Source organism: Pezoporus wallicus, unplaced genomic scaffold (genome assembly GCF_028554395.1).
Source record: "Pezoporus wallicus isolate ANWC-B61680 ecotype Strahan unplaced genomic scaffold, APGP_CSIRO_Pwel_v1 contig_3486, whole genome shotgun sequence".
NCBI lineage: Eukaryota > Metazoa > Chordata > Aves > Psittaciformes > Psittacidae > Pezoporus > Pezoporus wallicus.
In genome coordinates, this window is record NW_026642292.1 from 3,715,197 (window position 1) to 3,730,526 (window position 15,330).

At 40.5% G+C, this 15,330-nt stretch overlaps 1 long non-coding RNA gene across 2 annotated transcripts in view; it reads left to right on the plus strand.

Annotated features, from left to right (window-relative positions):
* LOC130609544 (uncharacterized) overlaps positions 1–15,330 on the plus strand; it is an 85,770-nt gene that overhangs the window by 28,075 nt on the left and 42,365 nt on the right. The gene's annotated exons all lie outside the window — the stretch shown is intronic.

Here is a 15,330-nt window from a genome sequence, read left to right on the forward strand (position 1 = left end):
TGCCCTCATGCAAACTACAGTATGAGGGCAATCAGTGGAAAACACTATTATCCTGTGCTCCATGACATTTAAATCAACCTGCTTCAATGAACATTTGAACCAAAAGCCATTTTGGAGCTGAAGCTGGTTCGTAGTGAATTGTGGGGTAACTGTGCAAGACCCCAGAGTAAGCAGTTAACCTTTCTCCTTACCAGAAAAGAGGATTTTTCTGACAATGGTATACAAAATAAAGGGAGGTAACTGTATAGGTAGAAAAAAAACATTATTCAAACCCTAAATTAACAAATATGAGCAAAGAGTTTGTATAAATTGTCTCAAATCTAAGTAAAAAATAATTAGAACAAACTGTTACCAAAGAAGAACTTAACTGTGAGAGAACTTGACATCATTGTATATACTTTTCCAGTAAGTGTTGCTGTTGAAAAGTATTGCTCACATTCTGCCTTGTGAAAGACCGCCAGTAAGGTTTATAAGACCTTCTAGTTTAAAGTGCAATAAATAGGTTTAAAGACCTTCTAGTTTAAAGTGTAATAAATAAATAAATTACAAAAAGAAGCACCAAGAACATGTGGAACATTTCCTGTGAGGTCTTTGGAGAAATACTTTTTAAGTATGATCAATTGTAGTAATTGTATTTATGTTAACTCAGTAGAATATGTTGTCTGTGGAAGGACAGACAGTACCCATTGACTATCCAGATTTTGTGACTTCAGTACCTTCCCTTGCTCTCAGGTAAAAGTTTTACCTTGCTTTGCCTTGCTTTAAGGTAAAGTTTGCAATGTAAACACTCATGTGAGTTTTTAATTTCACCCAGCTGGAGTCCTTATACCTAGCTTGACTGCCACTCAGGAGAAATTTTAATATAAATTCCAGAAGATGATTACTTTTCGGTGATCTGTGATGAAAATAGCAGAAGTCTAAAGCAGAATTTTTCCATAATCAGTATTTCAGTGTGGATGAATGAAACAGATTTCAGTTCAAAAGCCACTAGAGCAGTTGAAGTCTCATAAGACTGACTGACCTTTTTGTGACTTTGGTGAGAACATCAAAAAACAATTTTGTTTTTTCCATGATGTTTCATAACAGGTGAAAATATTCCACATTTAAGATTGTTGGCAGCTTGAGAATGCTGTCAGTCTGTTTCTATGATGTCAGAAAATGCTATAAAATTAACATCTTTTTTATTGTTGCTTTTTTTTTTCATCTCTGCTTAATATAAGCATGAGTCAACTAGGGAATCATTTCTATGCAAAATGACAGTTGACCTGAGCAGTGGATAACCACGAGTGAAAAATCCAGTTGGTGTTCCCAGTCTAGTATCTTTTGGCTTGTATACAGAAGTATAAATATGTAGGACTTGAATTAAAAAAGTACAAGGCTCAGAAGAGAGAAAATTCTAGGCATGTAACATTAAGGGACTTCAGAAATAGATGACTGGAAGCGTCTAAATGCAGTCTGACGTTATGAAATGACCCAACAAAATTTCTCTAAATTGGGAATTGGAACAATTCAGCTGGCAGTGTGTTTTTGTTCAGAGAGCTAAGGTCTTGTTCAAGTAGGGAAAGCCTCACAGGCAGACTTTGTCCCTCTAGAGTTTCCCTGCATGATTACCGACCCAATCACAGCTGCCTCTTTACCTGAGAGTATTCCTAAAACTCCAGCCTCTGAAATCCTACTTTTCCTGGAAGAATTCTCATTTTATTAAAAGCATGCAAATCTTTTATCTCTACAGAAGAGCTTGAAACAGTGGAATGTTAAAAGTTCAGAAAATGTAAAAGCCCGGTAGAAAAATCCCATGCTTGTATATGCATATATATAAAAATAAAATTTATATATAAAATACAACAGTACCTCATGATTTTTTAAGACAGTTTTGAGATTACTTTCAAACTATCAGTGATTTCAGTGGGGGTTTAGGTGGACAGACGATACAAGATAGAACATTTTCATTGTGGGATTGGGAGGACTGGACAGGCTCCTTTTTGGAGACTTTTAGTGGATAGAGTTTGAATTAGCATGTGTCTAAAGGGCAAGTTTGAATAAAAGAGTTTGACTTTAATGTTTTTGATTTTTTTCTCATACTTTTTTAAGTTTGAGGTATAGATCTTTTTAATTAACAGTAGACACACAAGCAGAGATTTGCATAGTACAAGTACTGAATAGGGAACAGCAGGTTGCAATACTAGCCTCTGACAAAAAATAAAGATAAAAAAATAGCATTACATAAAGATATGATACTTTTTTCAAAAAAAGCTGTGGTAGTTTAATTCTGATTTTACTTCTGTTGTATTATGCCAGACAAAAGTCAGTAGAATCGCTTTACAATGTACGGTAGCATGGGTTTGGAACTGTATCTTAAAATATTACATGCAAGTGTATACACACATCTTTGTGGGTGCACTGCATCTCTTTGTCTATGTATATTCAAGTGTATATATTTCATGGTTGCTGTCTGCATCATTCACTTCCAAACCCAGCATGCGTTCATTTTCATAACTTTTTGTTCTATTACAATATTAATGGGACTATCAATGGGAAAGGACAAGAGAAGCATTTTTAATGTTTATCTGACAGTTGCAAATTTCACTTGAGGTTGTTTACTGGGATCTGATTGTTGGCAAAGAGAAGTAGGAAAGGCAGCAAGATGAATGGGATCACAGAAAAAAGAGATGTATTTATGGGTCCTCTTAGCACCATCTAAGAGTAATAAAAAGTCCTGTCTTACCCCTCCTTTACTAAGTCTTAAGTTTTAAACAGCAAAAAAAAAAAAACAAACCAGGGATTGCTATTAACTTCTGTTTAATCCAGGCGGTCTGTTCAAACTGAATCACATTGCATTTAGATATGTGAAAGTTAGATGAAGGTCTCAGTGTATATATTTATTCTCATCCAGCGTATTTTCTCCAGTGGGGGAAATGACTGGGAATGAGAGCATTCATGGACTTGTGGGTGAACCTGCAATGTGATGTCAAACTGTATACCAAATTGCTGTGGGAGCTTGCCTTGTTGTCCTTCAGTTCTAGGACTATCCCTGGTGAGGTTTATTTGTTATGGGTAGAGCTCAACCTCTTCTCAGTTTTGTTCTGCAGTTTTACAGACCCTAAGTTTTACAGATCCAGGCACTGCACCTCCAAATTTTCGGTGCTGTAAACATCACATCTGACAAAAAAAAAGACCCAACAAAACAAACAAAACCAAAAAGTCTTGGAATTCCGCTTGTATTTTTAGTTCATACTTCAAAAAATTTAAGTGCCAGTTTTTCAACTGGAAGTGTAGAGAGCCTAACTTTACCCCAGCCAGTGTTCAAGAAGAGAAAAAATTATAGACTATAAATACTACAAAAATGGTAGAATGATTGCATAAGAGTACTGTGTTCAGCTCTGGTTGGTTGCCTCTGTTACAGATTACTGCAGAAATACACAAATTTTAGAACTAGGTAGCAGGCTGAGTTTGGAAAAACAGGCTGTTTCATCTGAGGGAAAATCTTTGGAGAAGAGCATGGAAGTGTGAGGGGAAGGTTTAATTTTCCATGCAAACTGAAATGCAAAATAACTGGCTATGTAAATTTGAACTGTGAAATGCTTCTTACTGGGAATTGCAGCTCATGTTCCTCTCACTAGGCTGGGCTTTTTTTTGTGGATTAGGTGTGTAAGTTGACCAGCCCCTGAGAACCTTTGGTGAGAACTTAGACCCCCACTACAGAGCACTGTGGCAGATCTTTTTTTCTTTTTTTTTTTTTAATTAAAAAGTTTCCACAGGAAGCAAAAGCACTCCCAAAATTGTAATTGTGGCAAAGGTAATTGATTTGGGGGAAGGCTTGCAAGAGCTTTCAGTTGTCAGTATGTAAAATAGTTATTGTCACAGTTCATGAATTCTTACTGTGTTTTGAAATATCAGAATAAGAAAACAATAAATCTGTAAAGGAGCAGATATAAAACCCTTTGAAAAGAAATCAAACAGCTACACAACATGGGGCTCTTGGCTGTAATGGATGGGTTCTATCATTTGCTGTCTTTTGGCAAAGCAGTTCTCAGCCAGAGCTAGACTGTTTCGTCATGTGCTGAAATAGTGTGTTTGAAATATACATTTCACAGGTAGTGCACAGGAAAGCAGCTTTTGGATGGCTAAAGAGGGAATTTGACAATGAACCAGTCAACCAAACCAGTGACCTCCCTGAGATGCTTTTGTGAGCCTGCCTGATCTGTGAGCATTTGGGCTCGATGGTTTTGGTAGTGGCTTTCTTTTCTAGCATATGGTCCTGCTTTTTCTGGATCTCTCTCTTCCCTTTTCTATAGTTGGGAAGAGCTGTGCAGGCAGGTTGCATATAGTCATCCCTGCAGTCCAGCTGCTTTGAAAGCTGCCTTGTGGAAGTGAGGGAGGAGATTAGAAAATGCTTCATTGCTGCTTATGCCAGGGATCCCAGAGAGACACAGGCATTGGTGGAGTCCACACATCACTGCCCAGTAGCTACACTCACTGTTTATCAATTACAAGGACTAATTTCTATTTGGTGTTAGGTTTGGATTAATTACAGTGAGGTTCCTTTCAGTAGTTAGGTTAATTACAGCTGGGTATTCCCTGTTGTCACTGTCCCCAGAAGAGGGATCTGATCCTAGCTGTGTTTCCTGCCTGCAGAATTCAAATTTGAACCAGGACCAGGGCAGTCTGGACCAATGGTTTCATTTAGAAGCCGGTGGAGCAGCAACCATGTTGCACACATCTTTGTTGCCTCAGGCTTCCCCATCACCTTTAAAACAATCTAGATTTGGTGTATCCCTCTTTGGAGACACTCCTAATGCACTTTACACAACAGGCACTATAGGCTTAGCTATTCCCTTGCTTCTGGGCTCCACATGTAACTCTCACCTACAGCGCCACTGCTGCTGGCTGCCTTAAAGGCTGGAGGCTCCATACTTGGAAGAGTCCTATACTTAAATAGTGAAATTGCTGTACAGTATCTGCACATCTATTAACTGACTGCTGGGGCCAAAACCACTGTAACTTCTCACAATTTTGCTGCAAACTGGCCTTTGGATTCCAGTTCTGTGTAGTATAACAGCCTCAGCAAGCTACCATCATAAAAGCAGTGTCAGCAGGGCCTTTATCTCTGGCATGCATCTGCCTACATCTTCAGTCCCGGTCATTGCATCTTTCTAAGCTGGTACCTCTGGGAAGGAGCTAGTGTGTCCTTTGGCCATGAACACAGCCATATGCACAGGGTACAGCCCCATCTATTGGGCTAAGCACTAAACTGAAAGCCCAGAGTCTTTAGATACCCCTTTTAGTGCAGCTAAGTCACTTCACTGTCCAGCTTCTTACTCTAGGGAATGGAATTCAGCACCCTCTTGCAAAGCAAGGGCAAATGAGTGCAGCTGTTAGACTGGCAGAGTGAGAGGGAAAGGAGGATGTTGTGGGTGACCAAGAATATAAATGAGATTAGGTATTCAAATCCATTGATGGCTAATAAATGGAATGTTTTAAATGCAGCCTTTGGCCTTATGAATTCTTCAAAGGACTGGGTGCTAGAAGAGTATACCTGGAGAAGGTGGCCTATTTTTCCTAAATATCTGGTGCTAGCTGTTGCTGTGACAGAATATCTGGTGTGATGGACTTTTGGTCTGTCTTTTAGTATGGACTCAATAATGCACATTTTGCTATGACAATCAATATGAACTCCAATCTTGAGAATGATGGTTAGTTAATAATGTTTAAAGCTATGAAAAGATCCTTCAGCAACTCTTCACTCCAGTTGTCTTTGCTCTGTCCTTGCAGCACTTCTACAAGTCTGTTTTCCTGCATTCCAACAAGTTAACAAGTACCAGGGCCTACATGGGGAGCCCAGGTCCTGCTCTCAGAATTGCTGGTAGGGACTTGCTTAACCTCTGATTATGCAATTCTGTTCTGAACTAATATCCTGCACTGATCTCTGATTATGCTGTGCTTGTGAGATTGCTGTGTTTCAGAGGCAGTTTAAGGCAGAGGTCCTTTTGTGCTGATACAAGAGCTGTTCTACAGCTCAACATCGTTGTTCTAGAATTTGACAGATGTGTTAATTATATTCTGTGTTCTCTAAGAGCTGTTACTGCAATACTCTTCACTTTCTGTCCTGACTGTTGCTGCCTGAGTTGTGAAGTAACCTGACACATATCTGTTTTAGAGGTGATAGTGTTTTAAAGGGAGGTGAAATGATTTTCATATGTGAACTCCAATGTATTTTTGAAATGAAACACTACATGTGCCTAGCAGTAGTAGATAATAGGACTTCTTTCAACCTCCATCTGAGCAACAAAGCTGCTGCCATTTTGGTGTTTTGTGTACAGCTGTGAAGTAAAACAGTATTTAGAAAAAACATGTATCCTGTATCAAAACTGTTAAGACATAAAATTAAGCAACTGGGGGCAAAGCTTCCCCAGAACTCCTCCCTGTTTTCAAAAATCCTAAGTAAGTTTAAATTTGAGCTATGGTGGTTGCTGATGGGTTAGGCTGGTAATATTCAGACTTGCTCCTGTGACTTTATGTGGCTGAGAAAGGAAGAAATTTTGAAGCTTAGAGAAGTTTTTTCCAGAAATCACATGCCTCTTTTGCCTTTCTGCTTGGGAAGAATGTAAATGTGAGTGTGTTTCCTGGTGATTGTCCAGGTGAGAGCCTCTTCGGCATTCCACCGAACGGCCACCTGTCTGCCTGTAATAAATGATGGCTATAAAGGGAAGTGATCACAGCCATGATACAGCCAGAGGCATTTGTTTATATTCTTATAATATGTATCAGATTGAATGGAAATTATCATTTACAATTGACAAATGGAGAGTGGAGATAGTTGGTGGGTTTGAGGAAGCTTAGACAGATCTGGGCCAGCTGCAAACTTTCTTCAGTGAAGGCTGTCTGCAGAATGCAGGTGTCAAGCCAGCCAGTGATTAAAGATGAAGCCGGAGGCTTGCTTGTGTTAATGATACGCATAGCTTTTCATAGCAGCACATAGTCAGTAAAGCCTCTTGCTGGTTTCTCAGAGAGGATCTTGATGGGTAGAGGCTACCATTTTGCCAAGGGAATGTGTAATTAAATGGGGGCCAAACCAGAGAAGTATGGGCTTGTCCCCAGCATCATAGTTCTGACATGTTCTGTTGCCCCTCACAGTCTGAGTGGTGTACAAGACCAGGATTGCTGAACCTAAGGAGAGCACATCTGGCTGGGTGCAGAAGTGCTAGTATATGTTACAGTGACCATAATACTTTTGCGTGTACAGGGGAAAGGGGTATTCCTTGGATCTCTTTCAGATCAACTCCGCCTTATATGACTACTTTCCCGAATGGCTGCTACTACTTCTCCCTCTTGTCTGCATGTAGAACGGACAGAAGGCGAAGAACTGATCGGTGGCTTGAGAGAGAAAGTGCATTCAATCTGCAAGCAAGCTTAATGTTTTAAGCTCCCACTAACATTTGATCCTTTCTGGCAAGTTTTGGGAGAGATACTGGAACTAAAGAAAAATCTTGGACTAAAGATAGCAAAACAGTTTCTCAAGACAAATGACACTATCTCTGCTGCTTGGCATAAATATAAAACTAGACTGGACAAATCTCTAGAAAATATGCAGCTGGTAGAAGTGGTGAACTGTGTGCCCTTTATGAACTAGTTGTGGGAAGATCTTTCTGGATTCTACATGTGAAGACCTATTCCTGCAAATATCTGCAGTGATTTGCCATGTTCTTATTTCCTGTGTGAAGCTATTTGGAGGTGGGTTTGTTGAAAAAAATGAAGTGGGAGTGGCAATGGAAGAGAAGTGCAGATGAGAGTGCTCCCCTCTGAAGATATTCCATATAGGCCCAGCCACCAAGGGTGTTTAACCTTGAGTCTATGGCATACAGAACTGACTTGAGTGAAAGCTCCATATAAAAGGGCCATCACATAGCAACTGCTAGAAGTGGGAATAGATCTGGTTATAAGTTGCCTTTCTGTTTGCCTTTCCCTTTCTGTGCTCTGCTTCCTGTTTACTGAAGTGCTGCCTTGTGCCTTGTAAGGGAGGCTACCCTCTAATTCTTGGAATCTTGCCCTAAATCTGACTTTTCAGTTTGGTAGAAAACATATGTCCCAGATCTCTGAGAACTCATTATTTCTGCTGGATGGTTAGTTCAGGGAGTGCTGCAGTCAACCCTGTGCGAGGACTTTCGACTTGGCAAGGAATGCTTGCTCTCTTAATTTTCTGCCCAGATACTGAATATTACTAGGGAAAGGGCTGCGTGAGTTAGGTAGCTCAAAACAAAGTTACAAAAAACCAAAACTTTTAAAAGAAGCCTCAGTTTCTTCCTAGTGCCTTTGCTCTAGTGATGGCTGTTACTTTAGGTTTCCCCACCAGCAGAGGAAGCTATTAGATACAAATGAACTTTCATTTTTCTTAAGCTGCTACCAACTAAGATGTAAATGATGTTTTGTCTGACTTGCATGGGACAGCAAACTGTTCTGACTGTAGACCCACTGGCTCTGGCTTGCTTCCCTGTCTTAGATTTTGTTTTACACCTCATATTTGTGCACTGTGAAGGCTCCTCTCCAGAGATCTGGCTTAGATAGAGCATACTACTCTTCTCACTGTTGCCCGCTCTTGCTAGGACAGACAGTTCCTTGCATAAGTTCATAAATCACATTATGTGATCAATACATCCTTTCCATATTAAAATTCCAATAATCAGCTTGCCTGAGCAAGTAGGAGACCAAACCTGGTCATACATACCTCAAATCCTGTTACATCTATCAACATGTTTAAGAATTTTGTCACAGATGCATTGTAAATTCTTTAGAGCAGTAATTCTGATGTGTTTCTGCTTGCAAAGCATCAGTCAACAGTAGGACATTGTGTTTATCCCTGTGCTCAGAATTATGTGTTTGTTTTAGCTTTAATGTCACAGCTGTGGGCTTGTATTCCTAGTTCTGTCACTGACTTCTGTGCCCTGGAGAACTCACTATTGGTCTCTGTACTGTACTTTTTGATGGGACAGCAATACTTTCTTCTGGAACCATTCAAAGTCTTCAGGCAAGAAGAACCACTCAATCAATGCTTTGTGAGTAAAACTGCTAGGCTCTATGATAAAGGAAAAACTCAAAAATCCTTTTGCTATTTTCTTAATATATTTTTATTTGGAAAAATTAAACTGTCTTTATTGTACAGCTTGCAACAGCAGAACTTCAACACCTGTTTTAAACCTGAAAGTTCTTACAGTAAAGGAAAAAAAAAAAAGAACAACCAAACAACCCTCTTGGTTTTCTGTAGGGTTTTGTTGGTTTTGGTTTTGGTTTTTCTTTCCTCCTTAGCTTTACCACATTGTGTGTTTTACACTGACCAATTCTTGTCCTCTTTTTATCCAGAAAAGCACAGAATGATGTTTTGAGGGGAAATCTAAGGCAGTTTGAATTTATCCACTCAGTTCTGGTATTGAGAAGAGGCGGTGATGAGTAAAGAGTTAAGTTTGCTTAGATAAATGCAACTTTTGTCATGCTATCATAAATTAAGTCTGTTCAAATGTAACAATTAAATCAGGTATTGGCAGCAATTAGGTGTTATCTCCTAAATATATTTGTTGGGAGGTGCTGACATATACCTGTAATTGCAATGTGTGATGGGGTGGAGAAGAATGCCTTTTAAAAAACCTCCTAAAACAACAAAAACACGTAACAAAACAACCAACTCCTCCTGTTCTTTGGTGGTTCACTTGCTGATGTCTGATGGGACTTTATTCATCTGAAGGGCAGTGGTGTCGCATTTGACTGATATTTAAGTAATAAATTAATTTGCTGCAGCTTCAGTATAGCTGTGCTTATCTGCTTTAAAGTTTAGCTGAGCTTTGTCTTGTATGTGCTCACTTCATTCTCTTCTCCTAACTTAAGTTGAAAATGTCTACTACCATGTTCATTTGGGCATTCTGACTTTCATTCAGAGCGACACTGAGCTACAGAAACATCAAAAATGAAAGAGGTAATAGGCAATGACAGTACATCACAACAAAGTTATTTCATTAAATACTGAACTCATATTATTAAAGTTATGTGGGATACAGGAGGCTGATTATGTAGCTGCAACCTGGGTATTTTCACAGCTGCAAAGGTTTCCCCCTTGTATGAACTGCTCTGTCCTGGGTGGGGGCTTTCTTTTTCCAACCAGGACTTCTGTATACAGAATCCTGACCTTTACACCAGTCTGGGAGGTCCTTACTATTTCATAATCACATATGTACGAAAAGTGTTGTGGAGTATGCGGGGAATTGAAAAGGATCAAATTAGTGTATAGGGGATACAGTCAGTGAAGCTAAAAAATAAGTGTGAGCTTTTACAGTGCTAGTGAGAAGAGGCTGAGCATGGTTCTTCAGCATGCTTCCTAGAGGAAAGTATCTTAACTCTGCCCTTGGTAGGGAAAGTCCATCTCTGTCCTCTCTAGCCTCATTGACAAAATTAGTGGGAACTATGGCAGCATGCAGCAGCTGTAAAAGTCTGAATGAGAATTTACATAGCTTGGTGTCCTGTTTGACAATGGCACTATTGCATACTTCTGGGAGAACAGCAGTGCTTAGTAAGGCAGTAGTTTAGAGGCTTCCTGAGCCAAATGTTTCATGTTAACCACGGTGATGAAAGGTCCATACAAAGACCTCTCTCTGTAAGCACAGGCTGAACTGTATTTAGCAAAGCAAGAGGCAGAGCAATATGAATTAAATCTTTTTGTGATCCCTGAAACATACACAGAAGTGTAACCATAATACCTTCATCCAGCCCCAGAGCAGCTTGCTGTACAGCAGCAGTGCTCTGGCTGTTTTGGTGAACACGGATTAAAAATTCAAAGCTCATCTTCAAAATAGATGGGAAGGAGTTAGGTGAAACACTGTGACCTGGAAAAGGGAGGACCAGAAAATGCCATCTGTATGGGGCATTGTTCCAGACCAGAAGAGTTCTTGTTTGTTTGGTATAGGATTTGAATCACAGAAGGTACTTGATCTCGCTCCATGAATGATTATTTGTCTTGTTATGGAGAGAAAAGGTAGCCTTGTTAATAAGGCTGCAGAGAGCCCTGCCATCATCTTCATCAAAAGTTTGGAGTTAATTATATCAGAGACCCTCCAAATTTTCTAGCTTTCTCAGAGCCCATGGCACTCATAGTTCCTATATGAAGCAGAACTAATTGTATATACCTGCCTTCCTTGCTCAGTACAGGGCTGTGGGGCCTGGAGTATGAAGGAACGTTTGTGTGTAGGCGGCTGGGCTGAAGATGTACAGTGGAGAAGGGATAATGCCTTAGATGCAGTACAGGAGCCTGCAGACTGGTCATGGTTGTGTAAGTTATAAGCCCAAATAGGAACAGGCTGTGTATAATCTCACCAACTCTCGGCAAGCTCAGTCGCAAATTCCTAGCAAGCCAGTGTTATTTAGAAAGAACACCAGCATCTATTTTGAAGAAAATAATACATCAGCCATTGCTTGTTAGACAAAGTGATAAAAACCCTACCGTAGCGTATGGGATTTCCTTTCTAACAGGTTTACTGCTTGCTGGCGTTCCCTTACCTTTTAAGGAGAATCAGGGCTTTGAGCTGTTTGTTGGATTTTGCATGTGTGCTATTGTCCTCTTCTTGCCCTTTTCCCACCTGCTGGTTTCTCTTCTCTGTATCTGGGCCTTCCAGGCTGATATATACCTGCAGCATGGATGTGGACACGTGCAGGTCTGGTATAAAGCTATCCCCTTTCCTCTCGACTCCTATAGCATGTGCCAAATATGTTAAGAATCAGTCGAGAAGACTGCTACAAAAATAATAGCACTGGTATTATCTCTGCTCCTCCTGCTCCTGTAGGGCTCCCTATGCAGCATTTATGCATTGTTGATAACAGGGTGGTGATCGCAAATCCTTCTATGATCCTTGGAAGAAGAGTCCCACTATGTGATGTTAGACATTTATCTTACTCTTGAGGATTTTTTCTGCCCTCTTACTGTCTCAGCTGTGTACTTATTCTCAGATTTCAGTCTAGAAGGTGACCTCTGCATTTTGCTCCATTGGTGGGTAGGGCACAAAGGGACCCTAGAGCACTAATGTCTCTTCCCTTTCTTTGCCTGGAGGTCCTGCATGCAGGTGACTCTTCTTCCTATACAGGACTGATGGCAGTTCCCTCTGGAATACATCAGTGCTGCCTCCATCCTGCATTGCTTGATATGAATGAGAGGTATAACATCTCTGGTCCTCCTTCTGTAACAGCTTTGCCCCATGTGAGGGGTGCGTCCCAGGGCAGTATCTCTCAACATATCCTTTGTGTTCTGGAACTGGCTTTTAGCAGTGCTAATTACCTTCCCTGTACTTTTCTGCTTTGGAACCACCACATGCCTTATATGGGTTAATGAATGAAGTACCCCATAACATCAATTTCTCTCATTATGCTTGTGCCAGGGAGATGAAGGAAACTAAACGTTATGATGGGAACTGACAACAACTAGTTGAAGTTGCATGCAGACAGCCAGCTCCATCTGCTATACAAAAGTGTACATTCAATCAGAGCTGGATAGCTTTTGGGTCCTGACTTCCAAACACTAGGTAATGCTTCCTGTTCTTGCCTCTTTTCACTTTGGCTCTTCCTTCTGCCCACCTGAACCAATTCCAAGAGGAGAGAGCTAATAACACAATAACTTGGGGTGGGACTCTTTCCACTGCAGCCTCTCCCCACCCCCACTCCTGTCCATACAAGATTGATAATGAAACCGATACCTTTCACCGGCATAATTTTCATATTTAATGAGCGTGACTCAGAAACTATTACATTAATTAGTCAAATCCCACAAACCGTTAATGGTGCACGCAGTAATTAATATTGTATTCAATTAAAAGCTGACCTGTTTCAGGTGCTTTCCCCTGGTTTGGGGGACTCTTTGCAGACAGCGTATGTTTCAGTGCCTGAGGCCAAGCCTTTTATTTTGTTCCAGTGGTGGGCAAGGGAGGTATTCTTTTTTTCCTGTTTTGTTTTTATAGGCTTTTTCTCCATGAACATATGTTGGTTCCTCCACCTCCCCACCCCCCATCTCTGAACGTGGCTGAGCTCACTATACAGACAACCTGCTTGCTGTGATTTATGGGTTAGCACAGTGCGGGGCTCACAGACTGGAAAATTTCCAGTTTACACAAGAATTCCCTGAAAAATGAGCTTGGTTAATTTCTTTCTTTCATTAATGAGTTTGAACTGTGGGATAATCTTTCTGAAACCCGCTACCCTTGCCTTCACAAACCCTGAGAAGCAAAAAAGGCTCCTGTTCTGCTTCCACAGGGCTCAAAATCGCATCTTTTAACTAGCTGTGGACAAAAATGTGTGATCAAAACTTACTTCTGAAACTTCTTTAAAGAGGTGGGGTTATTCTTACCTGAAGGTGAGGGGTGGAGGGCCTAGGTCCTAATATTAATATTTCAGACCTGCACATCTGAGTTAGCTCACTGCTGTATCCTGTGGAAGCCTGCAAGGTTGCGGCTTGTTGGATGTGCAGGAGCAGGGTGCAGTCTTTGAGATAAACCTTTGTGTCATAATGGCACCCTCCTATTCAGGTCTAGTTCAGTGGTCACCTAAGATCCACAGACGATATCCAGTAGTTTTCTGCGGTATTTCTTCTTGTTCAGTAGGAGGTGAGGATTTGTACATAGGTCCAGTCACAATGCCCCTGTCTGCTGATGTGATTTGAGGAGCACTGTATAGAGAGACCTCACAGCTGGGAGTTGTTGCTTGAAATCAGTTTGGGCCATTCCACCAGAATTATTAACAAACTTTTGTAAGACTTGTTTTTCAGTCATCTTTTTTCCCCCTGTTGCCCTGATCAAAGTAATGGTCTATTTCCAGGTGCTCTGCAGTGCCTCTATTCCCTGTTGAAGGGCTTGGAATAAGGTAGCTAATCCCTTCAGCAGATTTAGAGACCTTGTCTGGACTCTGTTCTGATATCCTCTCCCTATGTATTGACGTGCAAGGGGGTAGTACTTAATGCAGCCTTCGATCTTCTCACTAGAATTGAATAAAGAGGAGGTGTTATCACCCATCTGTGTCACAAAAGGAGGTATTGTCACCCATGTGTCTCACAAAAGTGGTGTCTTTAAATAAATATTAAAACAGGATTTGTAATAAAATCACTCTGCTTGCTTTGGAGCAATTTGGTATCTGCTCTGACCAAAGGCTTTTTCACTGAATCACTGCTCTCTGATCTCTTGGTTTCTGATGCCATGTTGCATTATTTTCACCAATAAATATGTTGCTATTCATACGAAGTTTCTGCAGAACAGAAGGGAAAAATACGCTTCTATTGAAAATATGCTATTGCTACAAAGACTTTGAGAAACCCATGAAACATCAGTGTGATTTCTTCCTAAATAAGTTGTCATCTTTTAAGAAAATAAGAAATTCTTTGAAACAAAATAATACAGATGCTTTATAAACAACTATTATCTTAAGTCAATAAAATGTACTGAGAAGAAATTTCATGTACTATCATTAAAGACTTTCACAGCAAATCTAGTAATGGTGTCCGCATACCAATGCCTCTTCATTAGTCCAGCTAAAATATTTATGTATCATTTGCCACACTTATGATGTCTCTCAGTCATTTTTTTGTTTGTTTGGGTTTGGTTTTTCATTTGTTTGTGGACCTCTGAAGCACTTTTCCATGGTTGCGTGCACTCCTGTATACTGAGCCTTCTGACAATGACACTGCTTCTTGTAGATTTCTTTTGTGATTCTCTTGCGAGGATTTTGAGGGATCACGGCTGTCTGCAGACTGTAAGCTGAAAACTGTTAGTGTGGATGATGCAGGCATGCAGTATTTGACTTTAATGTTGTGTAGAGCAGGGAGAATGTTGCTTTCTGTTCATTGTCACGAATTATTATATACTATATTAAATACCTCAGAAGTACCAGCTGAGGAAAGTATTGCTAATCTTTTAAAGCCTGCACATGCTTCCTTTGGAAGGGCAGGTATCAAGTGGGGATGATTTTGAAAATGAATGAAATGGCTGACTGGAAGTGCTGACATGAATACTTGTGTACTCTGAGCCACTACCACTCAATTTTCACTGGGGGCCTGGAAATTTTAATGAGACCCATTCAACAAGGGTCAGTGGGCTGTTCACTGTTCTGCTCAGTTGGTTGCACACTGCATGTCACTGCTGTGGCTGTCACTGCAACACAGTGAGCACCTTGGGGCTGTGCTGGTGCTGAAAAGCATGGAAGCTCCCACAGGACCATGGTAAACATCCTGTGATTTTGAGATTGCAAGGGTCAGGCAAAACTTACTTGCAAAGTCCTTTCCCTTGTCATTGCTCTGAGTTATGTAAACAAGGAATGGAC